General features: G+C 39.8%; 1 long non-coding RNA gene across 1 annotated transcript; it reads left to right on the top strand.

Moving 5' to 3' along the window:
• Nucleotides 1–247: 247 nt before the first annotated feature.
• On the top strand, nt 248–19,196 carry LOC147136111 (uncharacterized). Its single transcript, XR_015089584.1, has 3 exons — nt 248–836; nt 19,007–19,075; nt 19,155–19,196. It is a non-coding gene; the product is annotated as an uncharacterized LOC147136111 (long non-coding RNA).
• The last annotated feature ends 2,168 nt before the right edge of the window (nt 19,197–21,364 follow it).

Here is a 21,364-nt window from a genome sequence, read left to right as displayed (position 1 = left end):
ATTGACAAACAGATCAGCACACATATTTTTGATTGACATCCATTTCAACAAATAGAATAGCCAGCAAATCATAAGCTTCACACACTATACTTCTTATAAATGGTGTATTTTTTCAATTACTTTTATGGACAAAAAATCTAATAGATAACACTTAACCTTACACACTTAACCAAATCAGCGCATATCATATTAAAAAAGTAATAAATAAAGTACAGAAACGTACAAAACATGACAGAGCTCCGGACATTGGCATCACGCATCCCACAATGCCCTGCGTCAAATGCCAACAAGGCCATTTCGGAAGGGTAGAAAACGTGTGTCTAATTTGAGGAAACGCCTCCCTTTGACAATGGTAGACAGTTGTTGTGTGCACCAGAGTGTCACAACAAGAGGGGGCAAAAGAAGGGGCGAGCATTCAACAGGCTGCCAAAAGAAGAACCAATTAAGTCGTAGCGCCGGCGGTAGACGGCTCCTCCTGCTCGCGGGTCACTCTCCGGTGCCCGGGTTGTTGCGAGCGCGCGTGCCAGCGGCGCCCGCTTACCCATCTGGTGCGTCCATTCTACAGCGAGACCAAGACGCCTCGACATCACCCGCCCGCGGCAATGGAAGCAGGATGTCCCGCGAGCCTATGGTGGGCATTCCGGCGTGCGCCGTGTTTTCTCACGTCATCTGAGCGCTCCGCTCCGCACTGGTAGCGGCCACCATGGAGGGGGCTGCGAGCGAGCGAGTGTGCGCACACACGTGGGTGCCTGGCCCGCCGCCACAGCCGCCCATCTGCGCTGCCTCCCGCCGCCAGCGAGCTCCGCCCTGGCTCTGAAGCGAACCTGGTTGATCCTGTAAGTACACACGCCCGTAACCTAAATGTTTAACCTTTACAGCCTTTGTATGAAGGACTCACCAGTCCATTCTGCCATTGTGATGTTTGTAAAAAGCACTCCTGTGTAAATAAATGACGTCCGGAGTCTACGTGTGATTAGTCCGCCCATGCACAATGATGTGATTGACTGAGAAATAAACAAATGACAGAATAACGTGGAATTTAATGCTCTCGACAGGCCCTTTGGCATTAAGATATAGACCCCACAGAAGGTTCTTCTTGAACCTTTGCAGTGGCAAAGTGACTGAAAGTTCAACTAGCCAAATAATATGAAACTATTAAGACTTCTGATAGGGCCTCTCTTAGCACACACTATAATTACGGCCATGGCACCGCCCAAAATCGGCTGTAGGTTGGTCAATTCATGCCAAGAATGTAAAGTGATTGACAGGAAAATCAACAAATTGGAATTAAAAAAAAAAAACTAAACATTTTTATTCTGATAGGCCCTTTTGACTATTGTACGCCCATGGGCTCCAGCCCCGGTAAGCCTGTTCGTGAAGGCGGGGCTGCTACAGCCATGGGTCTAAAACAGAGTTTAAATTTCACAATATTCATGTATGTCATGACAATAAAGGTAATTCTTCTTCTTCAAACACACATGCGGTCTTAATCCTTTGATGCTGATTGAATTAGGTCAAGTGAGTCACTACACATTCAACATTTAATAGTCATTTGTCACATTTAAGGCATGTTTTTCCTCAACATTTTCTCAAGTTTTCAGACCTCTGAGTTTCTCTCCAGCTCGCCTTCTTTGCTTTGTCTCCCCCTTGTTTGCCCCCGCCTCACTTTCCCCATGTAGCATGCAGAATCTCAGCCCCATCCACCTAAAGTGTCACTTAAGAATGTTCCATCATTTAAACAGGGGGAGAATGCTGCGCTAATATATAACCAATTACACTGGTCACATTTCCTGTGTCTCCTTTGAGCTCTCTGCGGGCTCAAAGTGCCAATCAGGCTTGGAATGCCAGAACATGGCTCTTATTTGCCAGGGGTCAGCGCACCAGTAACCTCGCATTCTAAAGGACCATTGTTCCCAGGGCCAGAAAACTGGGTGAGACACACACACGCACACTCACATCCAGGGTAAAAGACACACGCACACATGCACCCACACAAACTGCGGCCCCCAGAGACCCCACATCAAGGGCCCGCTAAGTTTAAACAGCATCCGTCTGCACAGCCACCCGCCATGTGAGGGATTAAACAAGGTGTGTGTGCGCGTTTATATCTGCAAAAATAAAAGGCTACGTTTAGGACTTGTTTGGACTGGTATTTAGCTAATTTCCTAAATCCTACTTTTTCCTTTCTCACGTGACACATCTGATTTTCGGACTCGTTTGTTAATTTCATTTCAGTTGGGTTTAGCATTTGATAACATTTGACTCGTGAAGGTGATAATCTTTAAATGGAGGTAAGTAATAATTGTCTTTTTTTTCCCCATCATAATGCACGGCATTAGCTTATCTGCAGAGTCATCAGCGCACCTTACTAGAGCTCATATCAGCCAAAATCACTGGGTTAACTGTTTTCTTGTGAAGACTTTTCTGAAAGAAGCACAGTAGTAAGAAAAGTAGAAGAACATGATAAGAGAAAAACAGTATCCACCGGAAGTAATCAGATTAATTTAAAGCACAAATGACACTAGTGGCCTGTGATTGGCTGGTAACCAGTACAGTGTGTAGCCCACCTCTTGCACATGCTCAGCAGGGACAGGTTCTCGCTCACCCAGAAACCAAATGAGTTCAAGTGGTAGAGGAAATTGATGGATGGAAGACTCTGGCGGCATGGATGGGTATCGTTAAGATTTTAATTATACTATTAATCTTAACGAGCCAGTTTACCCGTTCAGTACTTCAACGATATTCTCATCTGTACTTTTTTCATTAGAAAAACACCAAAACATATGATTAATACTGCTTCTTTTGAAAAAAAAAAATTACTTGTCTTGCAACTACACCAAGATTAATGTAAAATTAATATGTAAAAACATAATTCGGGACTTCCAGTGTCCTGAAATGCCTTCCTACCCGTTGAGACGGCCTACCAATATCGCTGATAGTGAGGTGGTTTAGGGTTGGAGTTAGGGTTAGGCTGTCAAATCAGACTATGGTTTTCGCATGGGTATGACATTTTGGCAGAACACCGGTTTGGAGCGCATGGAGTAGGCTACGTATCGACTTTACAACCCACAGTTTTTTGTCATACCTGAACCAATCTTTTGAGTTTATTTTGCCACTTAGTAGTGCCCTGTTTCATGATGCCACTTAAACTTTCTAAAGTAAGCGAAAAACAAAGCAACAACAAATACAAAACACTTTGCTAATATTAGCAAAGCTAATTTGGCTGCCTCATTAAGCGAGCTTCAGAATTCCCTGCTCCAGGAGTTAAAAAAAATCTTCTGATGAAGTTAATGGGAAGTTGGACAGGCTCCAAAAGACGGTCAATGGTCATGGTAAGCATTTGAATTCCCTGGAAGATAATGCTGAAGCGCTACACCAACGCTTGGCTAAAATGGAGGATTGCTGTGAAAGAATGCTGGCTGATAATGCCAAGCTAATGGTAAAACCAACGGATTTGGAGGGGAGAAACAGGAGGAAGGTCTTATTGGTCTACGAGAGGGAACTGAGGGTCGAGAGCCCAGCAAGTTCTGTTTCATGATGTTTTGGGACTCGGCACCTTCCCATCGCCTTCAGTATTGGATTTCAAGCAACGCAATCTTGCTCCGAAGCTGGGTGTTGGTGGTAAACCTCAACCTATCATTATCTGGTTCCATCAATTCCAAAACAATTAACTAACGGTTCGTGGGTCGCGGAAAAGACGGGTCTTGACCTACCCAAGACAACACATTCATGAACTATGAGGACTACAGTCCTCACGTGGGGGGCAGCTATTGGGCAGTAATGTCAACCATGTACAAGATGAGACTTAAAACCTTTGCTATTGTTTCCTACGTGGCTTTGCATTAACACTGATGCCCAATACAAGGCGTTTAGTTCTGTGACTGAACTTGAGAAGTTCATTGAGGAGTCAAAGGTTGAGCGGTTGCGTTGACTTCTAACTACTTTTTTTTAAAAGACTAAGTGTGACGTAAACTTGGCCAACTATCTTTCGAGTAATACTAATGGCTAAAACAATTTTAAGCATACTTTCGTTAGTTTTTATGATGCAACCCACCCAGATTCAGAAATAGACCCATAGCAACACGCTTAACAAAGAAAATGCAAATGTTTGGCAGTCTCCGGCGAGTGACGTCACGAGATTGAGTCACCAGTCAGTACTGCATTGTTTATAATAATAATAATAATAATAATAATAATACATTTTATTTTTATAGCGCTTTTCATAAGACTCAAAAGACGCTTCACAACAAGAATAAGTGAATAAAAATAAAACCTACAGTTAAAATACAGTTAAAACCAACAGAGAAAAAAAGTAGCAAAGATTAAGAGATGTTAAAAAACATGGCGGAATAGGTGGGTCTTGAGGAGTGTTTTGAAGGATGGGAGGTCTGCGCAGTTGCGGATGTGTTGAGGAAGGGAGTTCCAGAGGGTGGGGGCGGCAACAGAGAAGGCTCGGTCGCCCCAGGATTTGTACTTGGTTGTGGGGATGGCAAGGAGGTTCGCATTTGAGGAGCGGAGGGTGCGGGAAGGAGTGTATGAGTGGAGAAGTTCGGAGAGGTAGAAGGGGGCCTGGTTGTGAAGCTCTTTGTAGGTGAGTAGGAGGAGTTTAAATTGAATGCGGTGGCGAACGGGGAGCTAGTGGAGGTTTTTAAGGATGGGAGTGATATGAACACGGGAACGGGTGTGAGTGAAAAGGCGGGCGGCAGCGTTCTGGATGTATTGTAAGTTATCAAGGAGTTTGGAGCTTGTGCCGTAGAGGATGCTATTACAGTAGTCAAGGCGGGAGGTGATGAAGGCGTGGATGAGGGTTTGAGCGGCAGTGAAGGAAATTAAGTTTACTGTCACGTTTGCTGCTCTTTGCCATTCTTATCGCGTTTTTCGGCGAAATGCCTCGGCGCCGTCGGGCAATGCATTGTTCACATTCAGGCCAACAGTAGTTTGAGTGGCCAAAAGATAAGAATAGAGCACGTAAATGGACCAGTTTGTGTTACAGTTCAACTGCATTCCACATTAACTGGCTCCCGATTCCAGCTGTGGCTGTTCGGGTAATGCCAGTCCAGTCATTTTCTGTTATCCTGTCTGCAGATTCGTCACAAGAAACTGTTCAACAGCACACTTGTTCAATTCTGCAATAAACACTTGAAACAAAACGTCTCATTTACAACTCTCGACTAGCTGCAAGAAATTGTAAACATAGTAAAAAATGAAAATATAAAGGTAGAGAGCGATATTTCAACCCGTGACACAATTGGGGGGAAAAGAAAAAAAAAAAGCAGCAGCACACCGGAGCCAACGCTCTACGCATGAGCTGGCATGACTGATGAATGAAAATGCCACGTCCTCTTTGAAAACTGCCAATTAAGTCAATGTTACTATAGATTCACTTGCATTTTATGATTTATTAAATCTACCTTAGCTGTGCTTACTTGTACTATCACAACGTGACAAGAAAAAACACTAATTTGACAATGTGGGACACCAACCCACTATGACGTACGTGGCTCTCATTGTGTGTAATTTACAGCACGGCACAGAATCAAATTTCAAACAATATTGCTAGGCTAATAATCAAAGCCTATTCAGCTTACAATTCTTCCAGTGGCAGTGGGTCTCGTCTCCACTCCATGTCCGCTCGTTCAGGCACAATGTTTTCATCATCCTGCAGCATCTGGCTCGTACATGTACATGTACCAACATGCATTACGCCAACAACCTCCTCCTCCTCCAGCTCTTCAAACACCTGGATCTCCTCTCAGATAAATTCAAAATATCGCTTTCTGAGTCCGTTTCTGAATGGCTTTGTACACTTTCCCCATTGAAGTCCGCTGATAGTGTAGTGGTACACACGCCTGAGTTGTGTGCGGGCAGCGTGGGATCGATTCCCGCTCAGTGACAGTGTCTATGTGTGCCCTGCGACTGGCTGGCGACCAGTTCGGGGTGTAGTCTGCCTTCGCCCATTGACGGCTGGGATAGGCTCCAGCAACTCCCCGCGACCCTATATAGGATAAGCGGTTTGGAAGATGACATGACATGACTTTCCCCATTGAGTGCTGTTATGGTTATTCATCTAATGACGTCACACATCCGATTTCGGGCTCGTCAGCCTCTCACTTCGGAAAAACTGATTTTGTCAAATATACGAAATGGAAATTATTTTATTCATTCATTCATTCATTATCCATACCGCTTCTCCTCACAAGGGTCGCGGGGCGTGCTGGAGCCTATCCCAGCTGTCTTTGGGCAGTAGGCGGGGGACACCCTGAATTGGTTGCCAGCCAATCGCAGGGCACACAGAGACAGACATTCGCACTCACAATCACACCTAGGGGCAATTTAGACAGTCCAATCAACTTACCATGCATGTTTTTGGAATGTGGGAGGAAACCGGAGTACCCGGAGGAAACCCACGCAGGCACGGGGAGAACATGCAAACTCCACACAGGGAGGCCGGAGCCGGGATCGAACCCACGACCTCTGAACTGTGAGGCGGACGTGCTAACCAGTCGACCACCGTGCCGCCGGAAATTATTTTATTCATGCTTTATTTTTTGTACAATGTTTAATTACTTTACTTAGATTTCATCTGGCATTTTCTGAAATTACTTCGCATTTGGTCTTTAAAGCGGAAGTCAAGACCTGTTTTCTGAAGCTGGAAAATCAAATAGCTGATCTAGATAATAGGATTACACAATCCCCTTTCTCACATTTATGCAAAGAACAATTAAGGCTTTGTACAGAGTACTTCGTACGCATTCAATTGAATATCTCCTTCTTAAACATATGAGTGATATTTATGAACATGAGGAACGCGCAGTGAAATTTCTAGCAAATCAGCTGAAGGGTGCCAGCTAAGCAAATTAGCCCAAGATGGTAAGACTGTCACTGACCAGCTAGGAATTAATGATACATTTCAACGTTATTGCCAGGTTCTCTACAACGCTGAGACTTCTTGTGACCCCTCTATTTCAAAGTTTTTTGGAGATTTGCTGATTCCAACTTTGTCTCGAGACCAGGTCAATAGAGTAACAGGAAATAATGGAAGCAATTAGATCATTGCAACACCGTGAATCTCCTGGTTTGGGTAGCCTGTCAATTGAGTTCTATGCTGCATTTTCTCGACAACTCCAGTTTTTGCAACCGCATGTACAGATTCTTTTACTACAGGGTCTCTTCATAACACTCTGAATCAGGCTCGTATAACTTTGCTCCCGAAAAAGTATAAGAACCCCTTAGAGCGATCCTGGGCAAAGCACGGTCCGGGGGCCACATCCGGCCCAACCCACAGTCTATGACTGGTCCTCACAGTGACCATGAAGTCAATGCAATATGAAAAACATGCAATCCTTTTATTTTGAAAATTGTGCTTTTATTTAATGTGCAGGTGTGAATGCCAGTACAGGCGAGGTAGCGAGCTTGAGCTACGACTTGCGTCTGCAGTGTTGCCATCTTAGTTAGGTTTTTGCTATACTTTGCGACTTTTCCGACTCATCTACCAACAATTTTTCTAAAAAGAGACTAACAAAAAATCGCGGCCCTAATGTTGACAACATTCTTATTTCCTGCACAGTGAAGGGAAGAGGGCCCAGAAGATTTGGCCTGATAAAACTGAACACAGATGTTCAATTTAATAGATACATAGAGTATCGGGCAGAGCTGGGCATTTTACTAAAATTTCGCGGTCCGTTTAACGCCTTCTGCTTGTATCCCTTCCGCCGTCTGTCTATCCACCTTTTTGTCCGGCCTGACCAATGATTTTAAACGGGCTTCCATTAGCGTTTCCGTCCAGCAACTTCGACCAACCTTCACTAGCACCCCACTTGTAAAGATGTAATTATAATGGGCCACTTATAGTTTTGTTTAAAATGTGTGTTTTCTAATTATAATAATATGTAGCTACCATATGCACACGGAACAATTTATTGAATCAAGACAATTGTTTTTTTCTAAATACATTGAAAGTAAACTAAACACAATTGAGGTTAGCATGTTGGCTTGGCCCTCGACAAGCGTTCCAGATTATCATGTGACCCCTTTGAAATATTGCCCACCCCTGCCTTAGAGTGTTCATTTTATAGGCCAGTCTTACTTCTGAATTGTGATTCTTAAATTTTGGCAAAAGTATGGGCGCATCGTTTAAAAGAGGCTTTGCCATATGTTATGTCCACTGATCAGATGGGTTTTGTGAAAGACAGGCATTCCTATTTTGGTATTCGTCATTTATTGAATGTTTTGTGTACTCCTTGTCAGTCTGACTCCCAGACTGTCCCATGACAGAATGGCACAGGCAGAAGATAAAGCTTATTTAAGCCTGGCATTTTCTCCCCCTTGAGGCAATGTAAAACTGCATTTACCTATTTACATTTTATGCGAACACAAGATTTACATTTAGATTTAGATTTACAAAAAAAAACATGCACGCTATCAAAATCAACCGGACTGCTGGTTATCATGGAGGAGCGCTAAGGGATAGCTTGCTAGCCCTATGCTGGCAACTTAAACGCAATATTACCATTATCATCTGCTAAATTTGTTACCAGGTATAAAATATAAAAACATTTTTTTTTTCGGTTAACATTATGTACTGTATGAGCCACAACACATGTGCGCATGAATGCGTGTGTGCGTGTTTATATGAGACGGTGGGCGGTGGGGGATGAATTGAACTTCTTTTTCTACCTTTCACAAGTTATAACAAGCAACATGTGGAAAGGTATGAAAAACCTCATGAAGCTACCAAATCTATTTTACCCACCAAAGAGATATCTATCTTATCTATCTATCTATGCAGCATGGTGCACATGTGGTTCGTATGTCTCCCTCAGATTTCTTGTGCTTTGGATTTGAATTGTGGGTGCTCAGGCTTCCTCCAGCATTCCAAAACCATGCATGACAACACCATGCAAGACAAAAAAGACCAGAGAAATATATACATATAAAGATTGTATTGACTTTTTTTTTGTTTGATGTTTTTTTAAGATGTGTTACAAAAGTAAGTTAATGTGTTCAAGTTACATTACTTACTGGTACTTTACCGTTAATAATGGTTGTATAATTGGAATAGTTTTGATCTTGCGATGAATTCTCATTAGCATTGAGATTTTTTTGCTTGGCGGGCTTGTGAAGTGAAAGTAGCTGAGCCAAGGTTGCTATGGCAACAAGAGAAATAACATTTTCTTCAGTACAAGCCGGGGTGTCATCAATGCATTTTTTAAAAGATGGGTAGTTTTATTTAATATTTATTTATTTATTGCAACGTATTGTGGTTTTAAGCGAAGATGTTCATATGGTAATGTGAGAGTCCAAGGTTTCCATCACATCTCTGCGTGCACTTTACTGTCCTTGCACAAAGAATAGCAGCTGGAGGAAGATGTTCTTTGTGGCGGCTTTCCAAGCGGAATGCAATTAGAACAGATAAACAATTCAATTGTGTGAATGACCAGTTGACACTGCAATTTTGTTTGTTGTATAAAACACTTTCGCTATGTGCCTGTAATTTCTCCAACAAATGTTTGCTATTATTTTTCTGTGCTTTTAATTAGTGATGGCTGACAACAGAAAACGAAGCATTTATATACAGAACAAAAATAAAATGCAACACTTGTTTTTGCTCCCATTTTTCTTGAGCTGAAGATCTAAGACCTTGTCTAAATATTCAAAGCACAAAAGGCCTATTTCTCTCAAATATTCAAAAAATTGTGTAAATCTGTGAGTGAGCACTCTTTTTCTGAATCGATCTACCTCAAATTTGATATATCAAGATGCTGATTAGACAGCATGGTGGTCGACTGGTTAGCACGTCCGCCTCACAGTTCAGAGGTCGTGGGTTCGATCCCGGCTCCGGCCTCCCTGTGTGGAGTTTGCATGTTCTCCCCGTGCCTGCGTGGGTTTCCTCCGGGTACTCCGGTTTCCTCCCACATTCCAAAAACATGCATGGTAAGTTGATTGGACTGTCTAAATTGCCCCTAGGTGTGATTGTGAGTGCGGATGTTTGTCTCTGTGTGCCCTGCGATTGGCTGGCAACCAATTCAGGGTGTCCCCCGCCTACTGCCCAAAGACAGCTGGGATAGGCTCCAGCACGCCCGCGACCCTTGTGAGGATAAGCGGTATGGATAATGAATGAATGAATGAATGATTAGACAGCATTATTATTGCACAGGTGTGCCTTCAGCTTTCGAGGGTCAAAGGTTTTTGATTGTTGTCGAAGGTAGCATATGTTCATTTCTCGTCAGGGGTCGTTCAAGGTCGCAAACATTCACCAAACATTCTCCAGATGTACACCAATCGTTTTAAAAGTTTTTCTTCCCACAAGGAAATGTTTAACTTTTTCGAAATGGCTTCTGAATGGAATCGAATGGTTAGCTCTTGTAGCTTTTGTTATGGTAGTGACTCATTGCATGCGCTAACCCTGAGCACCCCCTCTTGGCCTGGGGCAGGGTAGCAGTTTTGAGTTGATTTTATATATATAATATATATATATATATATATATATATATATATACACATACACTATGGGTGTAACGGTTCGCTAAACAAAAAAACAGATTTTTTTTAAAAATACAATAATGTTTATTTTGAAAAGATGACAAGTAAACTACTTTTTTTCGAAAAAATAAATAAACACGAACCATTCGGGTGATATTCTAAGAAATTACAACAGAATAAAAAATACACTAACAATAAAGATCTCTTAATTTAGTAAATTATTAAGACACTGAAACCTTTAAGCGCTCAGCAGCAACAGCCTAGACACATCTAAGTATTCAAGTTAAAGCCAAGTTGTCATTACAGTACATATATACACTTTTTGTGATGAAAAAAAATACATACAATAACAGTTACAATTGTTGCTAACTATATACAAATTATAATGAAAAAAATACAGTAACTTTAAGAAGTCTTTATGAAATTGTGTACACTTTTTAGGCATTAAAATCTTCGAATGTTCAACAGCATATTGTAACGAATTGGGTTATCTGTGTTGTGGTCGGATTTGTGTGTTGCTGAGTTGTGATGTTTCCGAGGTTCATGAATTCATCGTACGGCAAGCGAGTGGAGCAGCGGAAAAAGAAAAGCGCGAGCTGTTGTACTTGGATTAATAAAAACATGATGATTAAACAATGCCTGACGCCGTGTTCCTGGAAGACGCTACAATATGATAAATCTCGCTATTTAAGTTTGACGTTTTTGCTCCCTCGTCTAAGAAACATTCACAGTTGGATGATGCCGTGCATGTTAGACGTGCTACCTGCCACCCATCTCATGTAGCAATATCGGCACACAACTTTCGGACTCAACCATGTACCTTACCCCATCAGCGATTTTAACAGGACAGCCAGAATGCTCCCAAACAGGAGACCGCAGTGTACGGGGGGACCTTCGAGCTCTGGCTCTTTTCTGGCTCTCACTGTTGTCCCACTACCCTCCTTTCCCGCGTGCAACCGTCAGAAGCACCTGTGCGTAAATTCGCGCTAATAAGTGGACCGAACCGAACGCAAGTGGACCGAACCGAACATGCCATACCGAAACGTATTAATACACCCGCGTGTACCGTTACACCCCTAATATATATATATATATATAAAAATTATGGCGGAAGTGACGCAACAGCACACAGTGTGGCACTTGCATCCCACCGTAGCGTCTTCGGAATCTTCTCATGATTTTGCGCCACTATCTGATCACAATAAAATTACTAGTTACTATTTTTTGGGTTGTTCTAAACGAAAAAGTAAATTGCGTGGTTTCTGGAAATTAAATAATAACTTATTGAATTACAAAATATTTTGTGGTATGGTCAAGAAAATTGCAGGACAGATACTCCAGAATATTGAAATGAATCCAATACAAAGATGGGAATACTTTAAATTCAAAGTTAGAGAAATAGCAATGAGACGAAGTAAGGAAATTAAAAAAGCTAATTCAACTAAAGAAATTGATACCATGAATGCATTAAATTATTTTTGGGAAAAAGATCATCTATCAGAGGATGAAGTGATTGAATTGAAAAAATTAAAAGAGGAAATATATGCTGCATATATTAATATGGCTAAAGGAGCCTTTCTAAGGTCTAGAGCCAAATGGATGGAATTTGGCGAGATAAGTTCTAGTTATTTTTTTGCTCCGCAGAAACGTAATCAAAAATGAAATAATATTTCAGCCCTTAAAATAAAGGATTACATAACCACCAATTATTTAGACATTTCAAAATATGTTGGAGAATTTTATGCTTCTTTATATGAATCAAACTCTTGTATCAGTGATTGTGATAAATTCATTGATTTCGTTAAAGATTTTTTACCGACAATCTCAGAACACTTTGAATTATGCTGTGAACAACCAAGTTCCAAATTGGAAATATCTGAGGCTATTCATGGAATGAAAAAAACATAAATTCCCAGGAAATGATGGACTATCACTGGATTTCTATGTACATTTTTGGGATATTTTATTGAAGATCATCTATTCGCCTTATTCAAAGAAGGCTTTGTTAAGTAAGAAATGTACACGAGTATGAAACAAGGTGTAATAACTTTACTACCTAAACCTGATAAAGATCATCTTCTGATAGAAAATTGGAGACCTATTACGCTTTTCAACACAGATTATAAAATTCTCTCATTGGTATATGCTAAAAGATTAAAAAAAGGTCTGGATGAAAGTGAAACCCAAACTGGATTCAAGTCAAATCGCCATATTAGCTCAAACATAAGACTTGTACTTGATTTACTAGATTACTCTGATTATATTGACGAGGACTCTCTTATAATTTTTCTTGATTTCTACAAAGCCTTTGACACGGTGGAACACTATTTTTTATTTAAAGCTCTAAAACTTTTCAACTGTTGAAATGTTTTATAAAGGATTTGATAGCTGTGTCATGCTATATCCAAACACTCTTTCCGGTTTCGAGGTCTGTTCACCAAGGTTTCCCAATATCTCCTTTTTTGTTTTTTAATTGTGGTGGAAATACTTTCGTTATATATCAAGAACAATTATCAAAGGTTTGTTTATTTTTGAGAGTTGTTTGCTAATTTTGTATGGAAAAATAAGCATTATCATCCGAAGAAGACTCTACTGTCTGCGCCAAAAGCCAAAGGTGGATTTGAATTATTGGACTTTATGGACTTAAAATATATATTTAAAGTTAAATGGCTAAAAGAATGTATAAAAACTCCAGGATCCTTATGGTATTTTATCCCATATAATATTTTCAATAGTTTAGGAGGTCTTCAATTCTTACTGTCTTGCAACTATAATGTAGTGAAAATACCTGTTAAATTGTCAACATTTTATCAACAAGATCTGTTAGCATGGAATATGTGTCACTCACATAATTTTGCCCCACATAAATCTATTATTTGGAACAATGAATGTATTCTTAAAAGGAACAAATCACTTTATATGCAAAACTGGATTGATAAAAACATTATTTTTGTGGAGGATTTACTTAACTCCTTAGTTATGTAGACTATTTAGTGGAAAAAGCATTCCCTGTTAAATTTAAAGAATTTCACTCTGTCATAAAGTCCATTCCAAGTGGAATAATAGAATTAATGAAAGGTTATAAGAAACAAAACGAGCAACCTGAAATTATTAATCATCTCTCCATTAATGGTATTGACATTCTAAGTAGTAAATGTACCAATAAACATATTATGCCTCGTGGAGAATTTTTTTTGAATGCTCAATTTAGGAATATTATTGGAGTAAAGCGTGGATTGTTCCTTTTAAATTCCTCATTACAAATAAAGTTAGAGAAATACATTTAAAAATTCTACATAATATATACCCAACTAATATATATATTTCACGTTTTACAGCTGTTGATAATAAGATAATAATTCTTTTTGTAATGCTGTACCTGAAAGTGTTACTCATTTATTTTTTGATTGAGCCATAAGTGCTACATTTTGGAAAGAGTTTGAGAACTATATATTGTGTAAAACTACGTACAAGATTACGCTGAATAGTAAACAAATTATTACTTTATTTGAATCTAAAGAAAAAACCTGTGTACTATTGTTAATTTATATGTTTTATTGGGAAAATTTCACATCCATAAATGTAAATTTCAAATTTCTACCCCGTTATTTAAATTATTTTTGATTGACGTAGATAATTATTTTAAGTCTCTTGATCTATCAAATAACAAATGTAAATCAATAATTACCATACACGCAGAAATGTTTAAAGAGTAACTCACGGATATCCCTGTTTTGAAAGGTGAATTATTTTTATTTTATTTTATTGTAATTCTTATTTGCTTTAATGTAAAATTGTATTTTTGATAGTTTTGTGTATGTATGCAAAGATGTTAATTGGAATGCCTGATTACTATGTTGTACTCTTATCTATATTTGTTAAATAAAAAAATAAAAAAATCCCGCCGTAGCGTCAGTCAGAGCTACGAGGAGTGCACAGTGGTGAGTTGCATCTCGTTGATAGTCCCAATAAATGTACAATATACTTTCATTTGATTCTTTTATACTGCTGTGGTGCGCTCAAATAGTTCCATTAATCGTTATGCACTCCATGCAAGTGCGTACGAGACATGGGCCTTCACCCTGATCGTTCTTCATCCAATCAAATGGGTTTACAAAGTTCTGGTCTGGGGGCCAGAGCCAGCTGCCTGTTTCTGCCAAGGTAGAAAGCTCTTTGCCCTTGGCAACACAACAAAAAAGGGTAAAGCGCCCAGCTCTGCTAACAGCCAAGAGGCACTTGGACTAACGACCCAACTAAATGGCTATTTGGGGGGTACGGGAGCCAGCACATCTATGTCATTGACACAGCCGTTTTTTTTTTTTGTTGTTTTTTTTTTCATATTTATAACGTTTTTTAAAGATCAGTTACAATAAACATAATTCATTCAGATCTGCATACATATATTCTAATCAGTACTACTCACTTGATAACTATCTGTAATTCTGGATAATTTCAAATGGAATAAACCTTTTTAGAGCCAAGTTTTAGCCACCTCCAGCTCCCTGGACTTTACTGAGTAGCAATAATGAATCAAGCATAACAACCACAATGTTTTTTTTCATTTCATAAAAACTTAGATAATTTTTTTAATTTAAAATCTTAACCAACAAATAATGTGCTCTGTTGTTGTTGGTGGGTTTTTTTTCGTAGAACAATTGATTTTTAAATTTCCTGGAGCACAATTATGATGTTTTAATATTGAAAATATTATTTGTGTTCAAGAGCTTTTGCATACCTGTCTATTAACCAATTACCGTTGTTAATTTAGGGAAGCCGTGGCATAAAATTTACAATGGGTAGTGATGTCATACATTTGTTAAGGACTGTATAGAGTTGTTTTCGGACTGCAAGAATATGTTCTTTTTGTCACTAAATTTGTCATGGATTTTGTTTATATTATGAATGAAAAACAGCGCTTAGCGATTTCCAACTAAAATCTTGTGAAAATATGTTGAGGTCTCTGCGTTCTCCATCCTGAAAAGTGATTGGATTCCTTTACATGTCCTCCATGCAGGAATGCAAATGCATCCGCACACATATTTGTTGTCACGGCCACACATTCACTCGCACAGGTATGCAGCCGCGTTAAGAGAAACCCGACCTACCTGATGGATCGAAACTACTCCCGCGCTTACGGTAACCCCTCAGTGTTCACCGTGGGAAACAATACCTCTGTCTTAGTCGCTAATTCTTGCTCAAATAGCTGACATGGATGGATTGACGGCACATTGTCACGTGGTTTCACGGCCTTGAGAAGGCGCTGTGGCAGACAAGAAGTCGATGGTAGGGTCCAAAAAAGAATGGAAAGAAAAAAGTGAAAAGGGAGGCAAAGGTTGAAAATATACTTTTTTTTAAATGAGTTTCCTTCCCTCTCTTGCCTATAAGAGATATGCAAGGGCAAAGGTTGGCAGCCTTTTCAGAGAGACATGATTGCAGCCTTGTTGCCTTTTATTCACAAGTATGTGACTTTTCTGTTTGAGGGGGAAAATAAGCTGCAACATCTCCTTTCTATTACAGCTTTTCTCCGCTGCGCCGAGACCTTGTCTCTGTGAAAAGAGTGCTCCTGAAATGCTTGTGTGCTTTCAAGGTCCTTCTGCCTTGAAAGGCTTTTGACTGATAAAGTTTAAGCAGAATATTTTCTTTTCATTCATGTACCCGAGCCCTTTTAATTTGCATGTTCTTAAAGCAGTGGATGTGTATTTGAATTCCCTGCTGAAAAGCTGTGTCATGCTTTCATCGGTGCACAGGTTGTTATTTGGTGTACTTTTGGAGGTCATGGAGCTCGGGTCGATGCCATTGACGCGTGATGTCACGTGGCTTGCGAAAGTTCCCTTTGATGTCGGCAATTAGACGGCCAACGTCGAGCGCCGCGGCTCCCGGCTCATGGGTCACGTTTGCCAATGAACAACATTTGTCGTCTGGAGCCTTATCAGCAGAGCTGAGCCATCAGTGGAACGAAAACCAAGAGTGATAATGTTACATCGTTGAAAGCCAACATCAATGTCGCTTTATCTATGGAAAGCTATGACACACCTACACGACACTCTTTTACATCGAATGGATTTACACTTCAGGTCTAAGTGTGTTTGATTGAATGCCTATATCTAATTTTTGGACTGATTATCTCTATGTACATTTCAAGTGTGATATGTCTGTGTTTACATTCATGTAACACAGAAAGCAACACACCTGTTGACGCCAAAATTACAAGTGACTCCGGTGGCAATGTCTCAAGTAATTCATTATATGTAAATAACGCAGCATTTTGTTGCCCTGGGCCATTGATTTACTTAAATAAGGGTAACCGCAACATTATTTTGCTCATTTAATGATGGACCCACGAAGTACCATATCGTCGCTGTCCTGTGACAAACACTTATCTCCAATTTTGGAAACTTTTTTAATTTTCACATTAATGCGATGTCTGTAACGCGGAAACACCATTCATGTAAAAATAAAATGAAAAAAAAAATGAAGATGTGTTTTTCACATGACAGCGACAATATTCACATCGTGGGTAACAAAATATGCTTTCACAGAATTTTCGATTTACAGTGGGTGTTTTTTAAAATGTTTATTTGTATACTGTATATACGTCACCGATTGGTGTATGTCAGGCATTGAATGGGTATATCCAGTGTCTGCGTTTACGCTCCCCTTGTATTAGCTCATAGGGTATCCGATACGTTTTGGATTTTTACATACTTTTGGAAGAGGTCTGAATCAGTTACCAGTAGATTTCTTTTCAATTTAAACTTGCCATAATCACAGTGAACACTTGAGAGCAAAAAAAAAAAATGGATTGGTATTTTGTCAATTGAACCATGCAAGGTCAATGCAGCCATAGAAATCCCTTCAAATAGCGGCATCAGAACGTGACTAAACTTCTCTCTTGATCAAATCATAACTAATTTGTGGAGTTTGTGTGTTACATGTAACGATAGTAGAAGTAAACGATTTACCAGTAAAGTGCAATAAAATGTCAGAAATGTTTATTGTCTGATTATCTGATGCACAATTGGAAGTCCCACGAGAAGTCAGATGCATATGTGTGACAATACAACATAATCAATTTTTCCACGCGAAAACATGGTGGAGGACAAATCAAGTGTCAGGTCGGATTTGCAAATGAAGTGACCGAATACCTGGATGAATAAACGCTTGAATAAATAATATATAGTGACAGTGACCTATATATTTTTGTGCCTACATTGGGGCTACAAGCCAAAGTGTGGGCATAAAGTATTTGTGGATTTATTTTTTTATTACTGTATATTATATAATAGTAATCTAAAATAACATGGATATAGGAATGCCAATTATATGTATATTTTATAATTATCAGCAAACTTGAATAATATTGTGACAATATTGACAGCTGTGATAATTTTGATCATGAAATCAAATGTTCATACCGTTGCATGACGATCTGTCGATTGAGTAGAACTGATTGTTGATCAATGACGTGTTGAAGCACTGGAGGCAAAATGGAGTGCGCTACTGATGTGCAACTAGCAGTGGTGCTGTTGATCTGGTCTCAACGACTTTGCTGTCAAAAGAAGAACAACATGACATTAGCTATGTGGTACTGAATTACCTTCACACTAAGGCAGTGTTATTCTCTTATACTCGATACAAGGCGTTCAGAACACTTGGAAGGAAGATTCCCCCAGTTTCTTGAAATAGCAAACGGAAAATCAATGAACTGATCAATCATTTTGAAAGTGAAAGACATTAATTGAAATGTCATTAAGTGAAAAAAACCCCACAAATAATTTAAGTGGAATACAGCTTTTTGTTTAAAACCATGACTGGAATCCACGCAGCTAGGAAAAGGAAGTGCAACTGGATACAGTCCCAATAATAATGCGGCATTTCTGTGTGACGAAGCAAGGACTCTGACCAACTACGTGAGGGAAATCCCAAATATGGAAAGTGGACATTTCTCCCATGACGCTGCTGGAAGGAAAATCAAGTGCCAATGCGGAACAGCGGGTTTAGGTCCAACAGGGCAGAGGGGCAACGATGCTGGCCCCCACGCAGCAAAATTACAGTGGCGGGCGGCTTTGATGGCCTGTCAGTGAAACTGTATCAAAGTGCACACAGGTGATAAAGTATTACACAGTCACGCTCGAACAATCCTCACCACCGGCTCGCTCATCTTTTGTCCTTATCTGTGTCGCAAACATCACAAGGCAAGCCCTGACGCTCTCATGTAGGACACAGGAAATGACGGTGATAAAAATGTTAAAATGTTATTGAAAAATAGTTTTATTGCACTATAATAAATATAATGCACCTGATTGCAAGACACTGACTATTTGAGTAACACTGCATTTGACAAAGTGCCTTAGATATTTATTATTTTGAGTTGGACGGCAACATTTATCTTGAAATGCTCTGAACTGTCTCCAAGATGTTGTCTTAAGCAGAAAATTGTCACTACACAATCTCCTTTGACAATAGACATCAATCCATTAAACCATTCGTTTTTTTTTTGTTTGTTTTTTCTTTTTTTTATTAGGCTGGGGAAATTTCTCTTTGAATGTTCTGAACTTCTGTGTTTCAATTCCAGTGGTCCATTGTCCTACAGGTGAGCACAGTAATAATGCCTGAAAGTCTGTATGGGTGTAACTCCATTCCCATGGTTGACATTATGTTGTTCTTTTTAGATGGCAAAATTGTTCACTGAATCAAAGTCGTCTCTGCTGGTAGCAGCCAGGTAGTGCACTCGATTTTGCCTCAATTGTGGCAAGACACAATCAATTTAACACAATTCAATCAATTGAATCATTAGGCCTACTACTCCCATCCCTTGTTTACACTATTTGGTTATATTGTGTTCCCCGAAAATAATTTTGTTTTTTGTATATTCAACAAATGAACTAAAAATGCACACGTTTGACTTCTCTGACAAAATAAACATTTATAGGGCAAGTCAACCCCCAAAATGTCTTTACAATAATATGTGCCTGCACTAGTCGAAACAAAGGCATTCTGTTTGATATTGTGTTTATGGAATATGAATAAAGCAAAAAAATCCACCCATTTTTCGCCATCTCGGGGCGCTCTCACTTTATGTCAACTTAAAATGACATCACAGTTGGCTCACCTGTTTTCTGAAGCTGAGTCATGATTGGTATTTACCTGAGCCCTGAGCAACTGTGATGTCATTTTCGGTTGACAACAAGTGGTAAAATGGCCGCCCCCTGAGATGGACAAAAATGGGTGGATTTCACTACTTAACTCATATTCCACAAATGCAATATTAATCAAAATGCTGTTTTGACCAGTGGGGCTGCATAGAACATAGAATTGTAAAGAAAATGTTGGGGGTGACTTCTCCCAAAATTGTTCAGAAGGACAATCAAAAACGCAAGGTTTCTTTACAACGTTCTTTACTGGCTTGGTATGCATATTTCACTGTTTTGAGTTGGTTTTGCATGTGTTTAGGAATGGACATGGTTTTAATGTTGTCTCTATCCAACTTTTGAAAATGTAACATAATATTAATAATTCATCAAGAATACAACTATATCACATGGATTTTTAGGGAGGTGTTGCTTACTGGAGCATTTATCTGCTTGCCTGCTTCTGTCAAGCCTCGTCTCCCAGCTGGAGCACCATTTGTTAGAACATTTGCTACCCTGTGAGTGACACAATTTGAGATTTTGAATTTATTGGGTGAAGATTTAACTACGCAAAAAAAAAAGGGGGCGGGGACACACTGCCTTATTTCTCGTTACCAAGGAGGTGCACTGGGAGTTTCTTAACTTTAATGTGTCATTAAAATAAATAGTGTTTTTTCTTCTAATTTCCTTCTGCTTCCCCGAGTGATGCAGCGGTTGTAAAAACGGGAGCATTTCCGCCAACATGGAACATTGTTTTTTTTTTTTATTCTGATGGATCATCGTGACACTGCGGTGACTCACGACATGTGTCTCTGTTTTTGTTCCTCAAGCGCAAAAGAAAAAGACCCAAGTAAGGCCTACTGACCTTTTTTTTTTTTTTTTTTCAAAAACACCAGCTGTCAAGTGGACCGGGTGCCTTGCTTTTTGAAAATTTTGTGCATGAGTGCTCAAATACAGGCGGTGAATTAAAGAGTAGCTGGCGTTGGAGGGTAGGCGAGGCGTGAAGCAGGACATGGTACCACATGACTTACAGAGCGGGCCACCTGTTCAGCCTAACACCTGACCAAAGTGGTCACACCTAAAAACAGGTTTTCAAATCCTTTAAATGCCTGCAAGGGTGCGGATGTGGTCTGGGACTAAGGGACGGTTCGGGGAATAGGTAGATGAAACTTATTCAGAGCTTGATGCCCCTTCTATCCAAACTGGATACATCTCTACATCACAAAGCGAACATTTGGGGAGGTAGGGGTTGTGGCGCCCGCTGGATTGTAATGAATGCCCCTTCAGCAAGCGCAAACAGCGAGTATTTGCTCTGGCGGCAAAACATACATTTTTCCGCGACCGGGCCAGTTTTGGACCGGCTTTGAGTTGTCTTGAATTGTCAAAAAAGCGTGTGTTGCGCTGAATGTTGTAAGCTTTTTGTTTTAGAGGAAACAGCACATTGAGCACTTGCATAAGGATTTTAAGAATAAGAATAAGAATGCCTTTATTGATCCCACGTTTCCAGAAACGTTAAAAACATTGTACCATGTGGAAATGCAGTTTTAGCAGCTGCTTGGAGGGGCAAATTGTTGTCAATTTGACATTAAAAAAAAAAAAAACTTTTATCTGAGCTCACACTTTCATCTTCCAACAGCAAGAACAATTGCTTGATGACGACGACGATGACGGTTATGCAACTTGATAACACATCACTGTTCTTGTTTAACACTGTACACATTGTAATTATTACCGTCATCAAAGTTCTTGAT

The sequence above is a fragment of the Filicampus tigris genome, chromosome 14 (assembly GCF_054856515.1).
Source record: "Filicampus tigris isolate MCC_2025a chromosome 14, RoL_Ftig_1.0, whole genome shotgun sequence".
NCBI lineage: Eukaryota > Metazoa > Chordata > Actinopteri > Syngnathiformes > Syngnathidae > Filicampus > Filicampus tigris.
The sequence above is the reverse complement of the archived record's forward strand: the minus strand, read 5'-3'. Positions and strand labels throughout refer to the sequence as shown.